This window comes from Moschus berezovskii, chromosome 5 (assembly GCF_049115385.1).
Source record: "Moschus berezovskii isolate FMDL1 chromosome 5, NW_MosBer_1.0, whole genome shotgun sequence".
Classification (NCBI taxonomy): domain Eukaryota; kingdom Metazoa; phylum Chordata; class Mammalia; order Artiodactyla; family Moschidae; genus Moschus; species Moschus berezovskii.
The window spans coordinates 111,353,318-111,366,559 of NC_142464.1; the positions used below are offsets into that span (position 1 = coordinate 111,353,318).

The 13,242-nt window shown below is 43.6% G+C and overlaps 1 protein-coding gene across 7 annotated transcripts in view; it reads left to right on the forward strand.

Annotated features, from left to right (window-relative positions):
• The first annotated feature begins 5,692 nt into the window (after nt 1-5,692).
• The window catches only part of AFF1 (ALF transcription elongation factor 1), a 198,501-nt gene continuing 190,951 nt past the window's right edge, over nt 5,693-13,242 (forward strand). For all 7 annotated transcript variants that reach the window (XM_055434310.2, XM_055434316.2, XM_055434314.2 and 4 more), the window contains exon 1: nt 5,693-5,960. The gene's annotated coding sequence lies outside the window, so the exon portion shown is untranslated. The remainder of the gene's footprint in view (nt 5,961-13,242) is intronic.

The following is a 13,242-nucleotide window of genomic DNA, read 5'->3' on the forward strand; positions in this document are numbered from 1 at the left end:
TGGTTGGATGGTATCACCGACTCAATGGACATGAGTTTGAGCAGACTCCGGGAGATGGTGAAGGACAGGGAAACTCTGCATGCTACAATCTGTGGAGTCACGAAGAGTTGGACGTGACTTAATGACTGAACAATAACAACAACGAAGAATATAACCTTTAGAATCCAGAAAAGCTGGATTCAAATACTGTCTCTGCTATTTGAACTGTATAATCATGATAGAGATGAATACTCTCTCTGAATTTACTCCTTCTTCAAACAGGAACTAGAGCTACACATATATTTTCAAGGGGATTTAAAAAAATTATTTATGAAAAGTTTAGTAAACTGTAGGTATTCATAAATACTTACATTTTTTATTTAGAGAGAAATACGGATTTGGGCTTCTATTTTGCTCTAGATTCACTAGCATTTTCCAAATTACAATTTTAGATACTAAATCAATTAACAGTACTATCATATAACTCAAAAATATTCATAATCCCTTTGGGATTGGGAAATAGTGTATAGTAGCAATGGAGAAGGCAATAGCAACCCACTCCAGTGTTCTTGCCTGGAGAATCCCAGGGATGGGGGAGCCTGGTGGGCTGCTGTCTATGGGGTCACACAGAGTTGGACACGACTGAGGCAACTTAGCAGCAGCAGCAATACTTAAAAACTTAAACATAATATAAAACTCATTGTACTTGTTAGAAAAAAATGAGGTCAGAAAAAAAATAAAAGTAAGGTCAAGTCACTAAGAAGTATGTTTTAAGCAAAGTGTTCATGATAAAATGCAGTTCCTTTAATTACAATAGTCATGCACTTCTTGCAACAAAAAAAATCGAAGGTTTACATTTACATATCTGCCTCCCAAGTAGATATGTAAAAGCTGGGAATTTCTGTGTCTGCCTGTAATCTATGCCCAGCTCTCAGTACACTTTCTCCCATGGCCTCAGGGATTAGGACTACAGCCTTACTGTCTCCTATTCATCTTTATTTTCATCTGGCAGTCACAGTAGTCTTTCTAAAATGCAACTTGATCAAATCAACCTCCACTTAGGATGAAAGGAATGCTCCCTAGGTTGGCACGTAGGGCCCTTCACCACCAGTTTGCCTTTGATTTTTCCGATCTTCTCATCACTGCCCTTCATAATCTTTGCTGGAGGTCCTACTTCTCCTCTTTCTTTCGTGTTCTTTTTTTCCTAGTTTTTGAAACTGGCTCTATCTCCCCTGCCCTTTGCCTGGCTTAGGCCGTCCTCCTTCCCCTCCTTCACTGTCCCCAACTCCCCGTCTACACCACCTTCCCCCATCTGGGTTGAAGTTTTCAACCCAGTGTATACTTATAACCAAGTGTATGCTTGGTTAGGATTTATCCGCCAGTTTGGTTAGGACTTTCTTACATGTTGAAGTAATTCATTCCCTTTGAAATATACATGCAGTAATTTTGGAGTAACGTCATTTAAACTGCTGGTTTACAAGACTCAGGTCTTGCTGACTATAGAGTTTAGGAATATTCCAGGCTGCCTGAGCAAACAGCTGTCAGTGTTGTGATGCAGGCACATTTCCCTTCAGTCTCAATCTCAACATGTATTCCCACCCTGCCTTGTACAATTCAGGAACTCTGAGAAAATAGCCTATGAGCTTCTCTGAGTCCCTGGAGATTCATTTGTTTGTGAAATTTAAGTAGTATCATGGCTAAAAATTTCGAGGTAAAACCCCAGGAGTCCTTACACAAAGAGACAGCTGGAAAAGTTCCATAGTTGTATTTAAAGGGTGGGGGGGAAGGGCAAAATTTTTTTTTCAGTTCTGTTCTAAAAAAGATCACTTATGTCAGAGACATGCTTCACCTTAGCAGAAACATGATCAGAAATAAAATGACTAAGTTGTAAAGATGAAGAAAGTGCTAGAATTTCAGCCAGTGAACTAAAAATGTAACTGAAGAATTCCTATAATGAAGATGGAGGAGAGTGTAGCTGGCAAAGTGTAATGTCTGCATCTCCCTTGTGTAATCGCTTTTCAATTATGTCATATGCTTTTTGAAAATTTAGATATAGCTTCCCTGGTGACTCAGATGATAAAGAATCTGCTTGCAATGCAGGAGACCTGGGTTCAATCCCTGGGTTGGGAAGATCCCCTGAAGGAGGGCATGGCAACCCACTCCAGTATTTTTGCCTGGAGAATCCCATGGACAGAGGAGCCTGATGGGCTACAATCCATGGGGTTGCACAGAGTTGGACACTACTGAAGCGACTTAGCATGCACTCAATTACTATTTTAAACAACCAGCTTATTAACTGATTATATACATTGTGACCTGGAGAAAAGGCAGAAGAACAACTTAAAAACTCACAAGAATGACTGCTTTTCCTTTATGGTGACTGCAGCCATGAAATAAAAAGACAATTACTCCTTGAAAGAAAAGTTATGACCAACCTAGACAGCAAATTAAAAAGCAGAGACATTACTTTGCCAACAAAGGTCCATCTAGTTAAGGCTATGGTTTTTCCAGTAGTCATGTATGAATGTGAGAGTTGGACTATAAAGAAAGCTGAGTGCTGAAGAATTGATGCTTTTGAACTGTGGTGTTGGAGAAAACTCTTGAGAGTCTCTTGAACTGCAAGGAGATCCAACCAGTCAATGGTAAAGGAAATCAGCCCTGAATGTTCTTTGGAAGGACTGATGTTGAAGCTGAAACTCCAATACTTTGGCCACCTGATGCAAAGAGCTGACTCATTGGGAAAGACCCTGATGCTGGGAAAAATTGAAGACAGGTTGAGAAGGGGACGACAGAGGATGAGATGGTTGGATGGCATCACTGATTCAATGGACATGAGTTTGAGTGAGCTCTGGGAATTGGTGATGGACAGGGAGGCCTGGTGTCAAGGCCTGCATGGAGGCCATGCAGTCCATGGGTTCGCAAAGAGTTGAACATGACTGAATGACTGAATTGAACTGAAGCAAAGAGTCGGACACGAGTGAGTGACTGAACTGAACTGAACTGACCTTTACAGAAATTTATTAATAGAAGCATGCATTGGAATTGTCTATTTACTTACCTGTTTCTGCAAGGCACGAGAAGCTCATGAAAACAGGTGCTCTGTGTCATTGATATGGCCCATCTCCTAGCACATTGCCTCAAAAATATTCCTACCAATGTCATGAGCTATCCTCTGAACCAAAGCTCCATCATCTTCAACAACAACAACAAAATCTGCAACATTACATCCCTCACCTCCAAAAGCAGTAAAGTCAAATTATCAAAGTTTCACTGTCAATGTTATTTATTAAATTGACTACAGATAGAAGGCATTAGGAGACTTTATTGGATTAGGAACAACAAAGGAAAAAGTTTTAGATTGATTTAAAAAAAACCTTCAGATTATAAAGTATGACTAGGTTTATTAAAAAGAATGAAATAATCCTACTTGCAAAAACATGGATGGACCTAAAGACTGTCACCCTGAGTCAAATGAGTCAAAAAGAGGAGAAATATTGCATGACGACCCTTACCCACAGAATCTAAAAAATTATACAAATGAACTTATTTACAAAACAGAAACAGATGCACAGACTTAGAGAATGAATTTATGGTTGCCAGCAGGGGAAGGATGGGGGGAAGGGATAGGCAGGGAATTTGGGATGGCTAGGTACTCACAGAGCTTCCCAGATGGTGGTAGTGGTAAAGAATCGTCCTGCTAATGCAGGAGATGCAAATGTGGGTTCAATCTGTGGCTCGAGAAGATCCCCTGAAGGAGAACATGGCAACCCACTGTAGTATTCTTGCCTGGAGAATCCCCATGGACAGAGGAGCTTGGTAGGCTACAGTCCACAGGGTCGCAGAGAGTCGGACATGACTGAAGCAACTTAGCAGGCACTCATGCAAGTATGTGTTGCTATACTGATAATGGATAACCAACAAGGACTTATTTTATTGCACAGGGAATTCCGCTCATTGGTATGTGGCAGGCTGGATGGGAGGGGAGTTTGGGGGAGAATGGATCCATGTATCTGTATGGCTGAGTCCCTTTGCTGTACCTGAAACTATTGCAGGGTTATTCATCAGCTACACTCCAATATAAAATGAAGTGTTTAAAAAATAAAAAAATGGGAGGTGGGAAGGGGGTTCAGGATGGGGAACACATGTACACCCGTGGCGGATTCATGTCAATGTATGGCAAAACCAATACAATATTGTAAAGTAATTAGCCTCCAATTGAAATAAATAAATTTATATTAAAAATATGACATATATGTTATTTATATATAAGCTTATATATATTTTACAATGAAATATATTAATTCCATAACAAAAAGGTTAAAATATTCGTTATGATTAGAATAGATATCAATCTTTGTTAGAGACATTTAAGAAGCATGCAAACTGGCATCTGTCTGGGGTGATGGCTGCCCCACCTGCCTAGGGAAGACCTGCAAAGCTTTCACCCAGAGGCACAGCAGATCTCATCAGGGGCACCTTAATTATTGTAGCTGTTAAGGTAAATCAATATAATTGTGAGAGCATAGGGAGTAGGGAAAAGAGTTATATTTTGCAAAACAATCCATGGGATCAAGCAGCCAAGAGTTTAATTTGGAAATGCGAATATCTACTGCTTAGGTTTCCAAACACTGTTTATGTGGACGATGAAGGAATCAGGAGGAGCAGAGCAACAACAGCAAATGAAAAAACAGGGCAAGGAAGAGGAGCTATTTTCATGCATTATATTAATTTACATTACACTGCATATGGAAAGGGTGATTTTCTTGATCCAAATGATCTCACCCATTAAGACGGGACTTCCCTGGTGGTCCAGTGGTTAAGACTTCAGGTTCCAATGCAGAAGGCAGGGTTCAATACCTGGCAGGGAGTTAAGATTCCACGTGTCTCATGGCCAAAACAAGGAACCGTAAAACAGAAGTAATACTGTAACCAAATCTGAAAAAATTTTAAACCATTAAGACATGGGAGAAATTCTGTCTGGGCCGTTTAATGATATCTTCCTGCATCCTTTTCAGGGAGGAAGGTGAGATGCCACTAAGAGTTCAGGAGGAAGCTTTCTTTCCTGTGTTCAAGAAGGGATTGGGTAGCAACTAGACAGTAGCCTTCTTTTGGGTCTGTTTGCCAAAGCCCCAATACCCATTAGAATTTTCTGGGGTTGGGCTGCTGAAGAGCAAGAACTGGGGAGGCTGGATTTGGGAGGCCTGGTTTCTCGTGCCACTTTTTAGCTTGCGGACACTGGGCACACTATTTATTTTTACCCCTTCGGTTTCATTATTTGGGAGATGGCAGCAATACTGTCTCTGTTTCATGCGGCTGTTATGACGATGAGCCGGGCTTGTGTGCGAAAAGCCCTTTACAAACCGTTAAACCCTCTCCAGATGTTAGTTATTATCGCCTTTCTAAAGGATAGGAGACTGCAGAAAAGACTCCTTGACACTTTTAGTCAAAACTTGACACTAAGCTCATTCTCACTGCAAAGCGAAAGGGCTGTGGTGCCCCACACCAGGCCAGGGCAGGGTCACCCACGCTGCCGGTGTCCGGTCACTGCAGTATTCATTCCGAGAGGCTGCTAGCCCCGGGTCCTCCCACTGGTCTCCCGCTGAGGGCCCGCGCAGTTGCTCTCAGCAGGGTGGTGCCAGCGAGAGGGCGTGGGCAGGGCGGGGCCGAGAAACTCGGGGTGGGGCGGGGCCTCCCGGGGGAGGGCGGGGCCTCGCCTCCCGGGCGTTCCGGGGGCCGCCGGCGAGCCGGGCTAGCCAGCCAGCGAGCGGACGAGCGCGCGGCCCCTGCGCACTCGGCCGCCGCCCGCGAGCGTCGCTGGCACAGCTGCGTTCTCGCCTCCGCAGCTGGGCGCCGGGTCCCGCGCGAGCCGTCGCTGAGCGCTCCGCGCTCCCCGCACCTGCGCCCCTTCCTCACCGCAACAGGTCAGGGGCGGGCGGAGGCGGCGAGGTCGCGCCGAGACTGGAGGAGCCCAGGTCTGGAAGGTGAGCGGAATCCTGCGCTCCGCTCCCCCGAGCTGGAGGTGGGGGGGGGTGGGGGTGCTCATCCTGGTCCCGGCGCCGCGGCCGCTGACTTCTGGGAAGCCCCGGCTCTCCCGCCTCGCAGCCGGCTTCCCAGCACGCTGACTCAAGTCGCTTGGCGTTCCCACTTTTCCGGTGGGAACCTTCGGGGAGAACGGGCGAGGGAGACGCCGAGCTCTCCACCGCCCTTACCAATCCCCGGCAGGTAGCGTCTAGAAAAACTGGGGAGGGGAGCTCAGGAGGAGACCCGTCCTCCTCCCCACCTCTCTCACTCCACCGAATCCCACGTCTGCCCGTGCGCCCCGCGTCTTGCGGAAAGATGTTCGTGTATTGGAACCTGGTCCCGGGGTTGCGTAATAGAAGAGTCCCAGAAGTTTCTCCGGGGAGTGGGGCTAAAGCGGGGCTTTCCTCTCCTCCGTTACGAGGCCCCCTCCCCCTTCATAGTCACCCCTCTCCCCTACGTCTAGGAGAGAGATTAGTGGTTCCAATCTCCTTAAATTGTGACCGAGATGGAGGTGTGCGGCGGTGGTCCTCAGACTCTAGAGAGGGAGGGGAAAAGTTGGAGGCACCTTCTGAGACCTGCTCCTGGCGCTGAGGGAGACCGCGTCTGCAGAGCGTGGAGCTGGTTAGTTTCCCTCGCTGATACATTCTTCTTGATGTCTGATCCTTTGACTGCTACACGCTAGCCCTCCGATTTTGAGAGCGCCGGGGTCGGAGAATTAGGAGAGAGAGAACCTGGAGCGTTACAGGAATCATCCTTTACCTTAAGGTGCTTGGGAGTTACGTTAATGAAGCTGCGAGGGACCTGCAAGGGTCTTGCGACTTTCCTCCTAGGTTAGTCTCCTTGGAGTTTCCGCAGACCCCGTATTGTTATGTAAATTGACCTGGGAAGACCCTTGGCTTTGGAGGTGGAGATGAGCCCGGTCTTCCGGGAGCCCATCTCTGTTGGTGGGGGTGGGGAAGGCCTTGCAGACGAAGTTTTTTTTGTTTTTTTTTTAAGCAAAACAAAACCGTGGGGTGGGATAATCTTAACTCGGTGCACGTTGCAGGAGGGGGTGGGGGAGGGGAGGAGGGATGAGCTACCATCAAGAAACCAGACAGATTTAAATCTTAGAGGCGAAACCGTACATTAAGACGAAGATCCATGGGTGTTCCTTGAGACGCTTGGCAGGTGAGAAGAGCTCAGTAATTGAGGCAGAGAAACGCCAGGCAAGGGACCGGCCTGAAAATGTGGGTGATTTTGCTTGTGGAAGATTGTTTCAGAACAAGGTCACGCAGAGGTGGTAGAGGGTACGGGCGGTGGTGGGATCCTCCACCCTGCTGCCGAACCTACTTGGTGTCAGACTCCGAGTAGTGATAGAAGTCACGGAAAAGAAAGACCTTGGGACTCGGGAGTCTAGTTCTGCTTAGAGGCTTAAGAATACCTAGGCATGCCCTGTTCCAATGTTTACTTCCTCTGTCTAATATATTTCCTTACCTTGCCTTTCATCTTTAGTGGAAAGGGTTCGTTGAGTGGATATTCTGGAAATTCACAGGAGAGTTGAAAACTCTGAATGGTTTGCCTGCTTTCATTTAGAGGTGGTGTCTGTTTGCTAAGGTCGGAAAGTATTGTATTTGAAGATAAATATGCAGAGGAGAAATGGGAAGAACTAAGAGATAATGACTCAAGAGAATAAGGAACAGAGAAAGTAGGAGAATAGATAACTAGTACTCAAAAAGCTAATTTGAATTCAGCTAACTGAGGAGAGGGGACCAAGGAAAGAATTTGGGGCACGTTTGGTCACTTTAGGACAAAGAGGTATTGAAGAGTGGGACACAAGGTTTTGGAGAAAAAAATGAATTTAAATATTGGAGAATTCCTCACCGCCCCCCCACCCCTTCTTTTCTTTTTCTAAATAGAACTGACAGCGATGATGTGGCTGGAGATATGGAACTTGGAGGTGTGTTGCTGTGGACCCTTTGCAGGAAGAAAATGAACTGTTACATATCAGAATTAATATATCTTATTCATTCACTGTGGCAATTGAATTTCTGTAGTTCTTTGGCATTTGCTTAACTCTTCAACCTCTTAAAAATATGATTTTCAAGACTTACATTGTGTTAATTTTGAATACAGAAATCATCAAGGGGCTGAGAATTTATGACAAGAGTAAAGATCAGGTGATTTTCAACACTGCTTTCTCTTACAAGATGTAAAATATGCATGCATTTCCACCAGAAGTCACTGTTTGCCACCAGAAGTCACTGTTTCATTGTGAGGTTGTGAGACCTTTAGTAGTTAGACTATGTCAAAACTGGCTTTCTCTTCTGTTTCCTATTTGTTTAACTGAATTTTACAAGGAGTTAGTGGAGCTAAAAGTTATTTTTATTGACTAAAATACTTGCTTAATTTGGCTTTGATTACATGGAAGAGTTGTCTAAGATACATATATATGTGAGTTGCATCTTTATTAGGTACATTTATAAGTCACTGGAGCCACGTGATTGTTTAGTTGAAGTTATAGTGCTTTGGGGGTTGAAAAGATGGATAAAAAAAAATAAACGTGGGAAAGGTGAACTTGTTTTCCATATTTTTAAAGATGCAAATGAAAGGAGTTTCATGCTAAACTCTGTAATTTGTGCTTTCATTGATCAAATTTGCATAATGCAAGTAAGTTGACTTTATGAAGTTAGTCCATTATTAAAATTCCAAATCTTAAGATAGATTTGTGCTGTCACTTGTGAACAGAGTAGAACTAATTTATATATAAATATCTGGATTGTTATAAGACATACACAGGGGACAATATACCCTGCAGATGTCCCTTAAGGTATGGCATCATAGCTAGAAAATTCTTACTATTGAATCTCTACCCTGAAAGATATCCTTGAATTCATTTGCTATCTTAGTATTTTTGTTGAAGGTAAAAGCCCAGAGTTCCCCTATTTTAAGACTAGACCGTTAACAAAATTTTCAGGAGATTGAGAAAATATGTTAGTTCAAATTAAGGAACTGCATTTACCATACTCATAGAAAGTTTTGTAAACAAATTACATTTTTCATTAAATTATAAAGTCAACAATGACTCCCATTCTCAATGATATTTAATTGACCATGGCTTTCCAGCAGTCTCTTTATAAACACAGCAGTAGCTTATTTAATTTTTGCTGAATTAATATTAGATTTTATTGCAAGAGATTACATAAACCCTGTCATCTGTTTACTAAAATTCTACCACCATGCAGAAGTAAATGTGAAATATTTAGTTCTTTGTAGGTACACATCTTTATTCCTGGCTGTTCATAAGAGCATAAGTGATTGTTATAGATGGGAAACCATGAGGCTCTCAGGCCTTGAGGGTTGCTAATAGGCATTTCTGTCTTATGCCTTAGGACAGAACTCTTTCAGTAGTGTTCTCCAGGGGAAGAAAATCAGCTGATTTTTCTTAAATTATCTGGCCCATTTAAAACATGACTAAGGATTTCTTGCTCAAGCAACTTTTTCCTATTAAATGACTGAGATTATTGTGACAAGTGGAGTCCAGAGAAATCAATTACATCATTAATGTAATACCTCATGTTCATTCCTGATACCTTATAAGAATCCAGTATCTTCTAAGTGCCAGACAGTGCTCTCAGCATTGGAGAAACTGATAACACCAGGTTAAGGCAGAGAAAGAGCCCATGCAGGTGGAGTTTACATCCACAAAGCACGTAGCCCAACAGCTGTTTACCAATGGCGTTCACATGACATATCATTTAAGCCTAATTGCAACTCTGAAGTTGGAGTTCATTTTCCATTTTAAAATCAGGAAATTGAGTTGAAGAAGTTAAGTGACTTGACTCTGTGACTCAAAGCCTTGTGCCCTTTCTACTGTGGTACACTGTGTTGGCCATGTTGATATGTGGTTTCCTGTTTTTCAAGAATTACAGCTTGACTCTCAAATATAAATAGTGTTTCTCCTTGGCTAAGTAATTCTTTCTAATCATTATGGGAATAAAAAAGCAGGTATTTTCATTTAGCATTGGGGATGTACATTTGTGACTCCAGAGGAGAATATGCAGCCCTGTTAAACAGATATGCGGTGCTTATTTGCACCAAATAAAGATCCTTACCTTCCCAAAAATTAAATGCAAGGGCTTAGGAACCATCTCTGTTAGTGCTTCAAATCTTTTATTCAGGTTACGAAAGGTCAATTCAAATCCCTATGTAAATCAGGATATATTCATATCATTTCCTTCTATTTTATAGATATGGTGAATATATGCAATATAGTGGTGTTTTTCAAACTTATGGTAAGCATCAGAATCTCCTGAAAAACCTTTAAGATACACACATGTCTTTCCCCTTCCAACCCACACAGTTTCTGATTCAGTAGGTCTGGGGTAATGCCCAAGAGTTTGCACTTGTAACATGATGATATTGATGCTTCTAGTTCTGGAATTACGCTTTGAGGAATACTGCAGTATAGCAGCGGAGAAGGCAATGGCAAGCCACTCCAGTACTACTGCCTAGAAAATCCCATGGATGGAGGGGCCTGGTAGGCTGCAGTCCGTGGGGTCGCTGGGGGTCGGACATGGCTGGGCGACTTCACTTTCACTTTTCACTTTCCACTTTCGCACATTGGAGAAGGAAATGGCAACCCACTCCAGTGTTCTTGCCTGGAGAATCCCAGGGACGGGGGAGCCTGGTGGGCTTCCGTCTATGGGGTCACACAGAGTAGGACACGACTGAAGTGACTTAGCAGCAGCAGCAGTATAGCAGAGAATGTAAAAGCATGGTTTCTAAGCCAGACAGCTTGGGCTTGAATCTTGGATATGCCACCTACTCTGCTGTCAGACCTCAGGCAGATTACTTAACTTCTTGTCAAGAACTGTGAAGGCTCTGACATTTTACCCTACTTTCAAGCTCAAAAACTAACCTGCCACAGTTTCATGGACTCTTGGGAATGGCTTTGTTACTTGTAATACTGGCTATAGCCAGACTATTGCCATTTTCTTACACTTGTTCCCTAAGACCCAGTTTCCAAAGAGGGGAGATGTGGAAAGAGTCAGATGGTACCTGCAAACACAGTGGATAGCACTTAAAAGAAATCCACATCTTTAGGGAATCCTAATCTTTTATAATGGGTGGTTAGCACACCTGCTCTTTGCTGCATAGGGAGATATATTTTTCAAGGCTGTTCTCTATATAAGCATCCTTAAAGGTCATCTGGAATAAAGGCGGTTAGTGTCTCTGCTTATACATATACAGAAATGACCCATGGAGAGTTGGCGTCCGACACTCTCCCATTCCCTTAGAAAATGGGTTTAAGATACTATTGTATCTCCCTTTCTGGGTAGTTGGGTAGATTAAAGGTAATATGATTTGGCAAGTACTTGAAGCAGAACATAATAAGCGCTGCATAAGTATTTCCTATTATTACTCCTGAAGGGGAAAAAAAAATTTTTTTTAAATGATAAGTATTGCCTTATAAGATGAAATAATTGTTTTACTGAGTATCCCTAACTTTAGGTTCATTCTAAGGTATTTCTCTGATGGGTCTAAATTCTGAAATAGGGATGATGCATTGTACGATGTTTTACCATTCCATGGGGAATGAGACAGAAACATATACCGCCCACATTCACTTGCTCTCCACCTCCTCAGGTCACACAGAATCACGTGACTAATTTTGTCCAGCAGGCTGTTGGTGAGAGTAACATGTATTTCTGGACTGAAGCCTTTAAGTGGCTCTCACGAGACCCTCTACCTCTCGTTTGCTATAGTAAACTCTGCAGCCACATTTTGAGATCGTGGAACTTCCAACTTGGCTTTTTGCCAGCTTAGGTTTCTCAGTGTGGAGTGATGCTCCCTGCTTCCTCTGTAACCCCTCACCCCCACCACCACCATTTGCAGTGAACGTAAAGAATGACCAGGATATAAGTTTTTGTGCCATCAAGCCACTGAGATGTGGGGCTTAATTTGCCACAGTAGCATCACCTTGTTGTTTAGTCACTCAGTCGTGTCTGACTCGTTGCAACCCCAAGAACTGAGCTCGCCAGGCTCCTCTGTCTGTGGGATTTCCCAGGCAAGAATACTGGAATAGGTTGCTGTTTCCTTCTCCAGAAGATCTTCCTGACCCAGGAATCGAACCAGAGTCCCCTACCACTGAGCCACCTTGGAAGCCCAGCATAACCTAGACTATCCTTACTATATTCCATTACCTATAATACCTGCCTAATGTAAGAAAGTTGACAGTAATTTAAAAATACTGGCTCTGGGCATGTAGATGTAAAGCTGGATACGGAGCTTACATTCTGTTGAGGTATGAGCCATCAACACTTACATATTTATTTGCTTATTTAGCAGACGTTAATTTCAGATAGTGTAAGTACTATGAAAAGATAAGCATGGCCAACACTGTTCTCCCCAGTGCTCATTCCCATTTTTTGTTGCTAAGAGAACCTTGATGATGCATGGGATTACACTGGGCACAGCCTTAGGTAACAGATCATGTTTGTTCTCAGCCAGTGATAACAATTTGTATCTTGATTTACCTGTTTCCCCTGAAACTGGAGGAGGTTTTCAGGTAGTAAAGGTTTGGGGAAGGACTTTCCTGATGTGGCTGATGTAGCCACACCTTCCTCCTCCCATCTTCTGCCTTGCATGTTGAAAAGATGTCTGGTTATGACCAGCAACCTTTTTGTACCATGAGATGATGTGCCTAAAGACAGGACGCTTAATGTGGCCGAGCAGGAAGAGCCAGAGTTCCCAATGGCCTCATTGTACGGCTAAAGTTGTACCAGTATCCACCTTCTTTTAGACTTGCTATTGTTGCTGTTGTTCAGTCTCTAAGTTGTGTTCATCTCCTTGCAACCCTGTGGACTGCAGCTCCCCAGGCTTCCCTGTCCTTCACTATCTCCCGGAGTTTGCTCAGATTCATGTCCATTGAGCTGGTGATGCTACCTAACCGCCTTGTTTTCTGCCGCCCTCTTCCCCTTTTGCCTTCAATCTTTCCTAGCATCAGGGTCTGGAGAAATTGTTGTTTAGTCACCAAATCATGTCTGACTCTTTGCGACACCATGGATGGTAGCTTGTGCCAGGCTCCTCTGTCCATGGGATTTTCCAGGCAGGAATGCTGGAGTGGGTTGTCATTTCCTTCTCCAGGGGATCTTCCCAACCTAGGGATTGAACCCACAAATCCTGCATTGGCGGATGGGTTCTTTACCACCCAGCCATCTGGGGAGCCCAGAAATGTTAGAAGCCACTGTTAATTAAGCGATT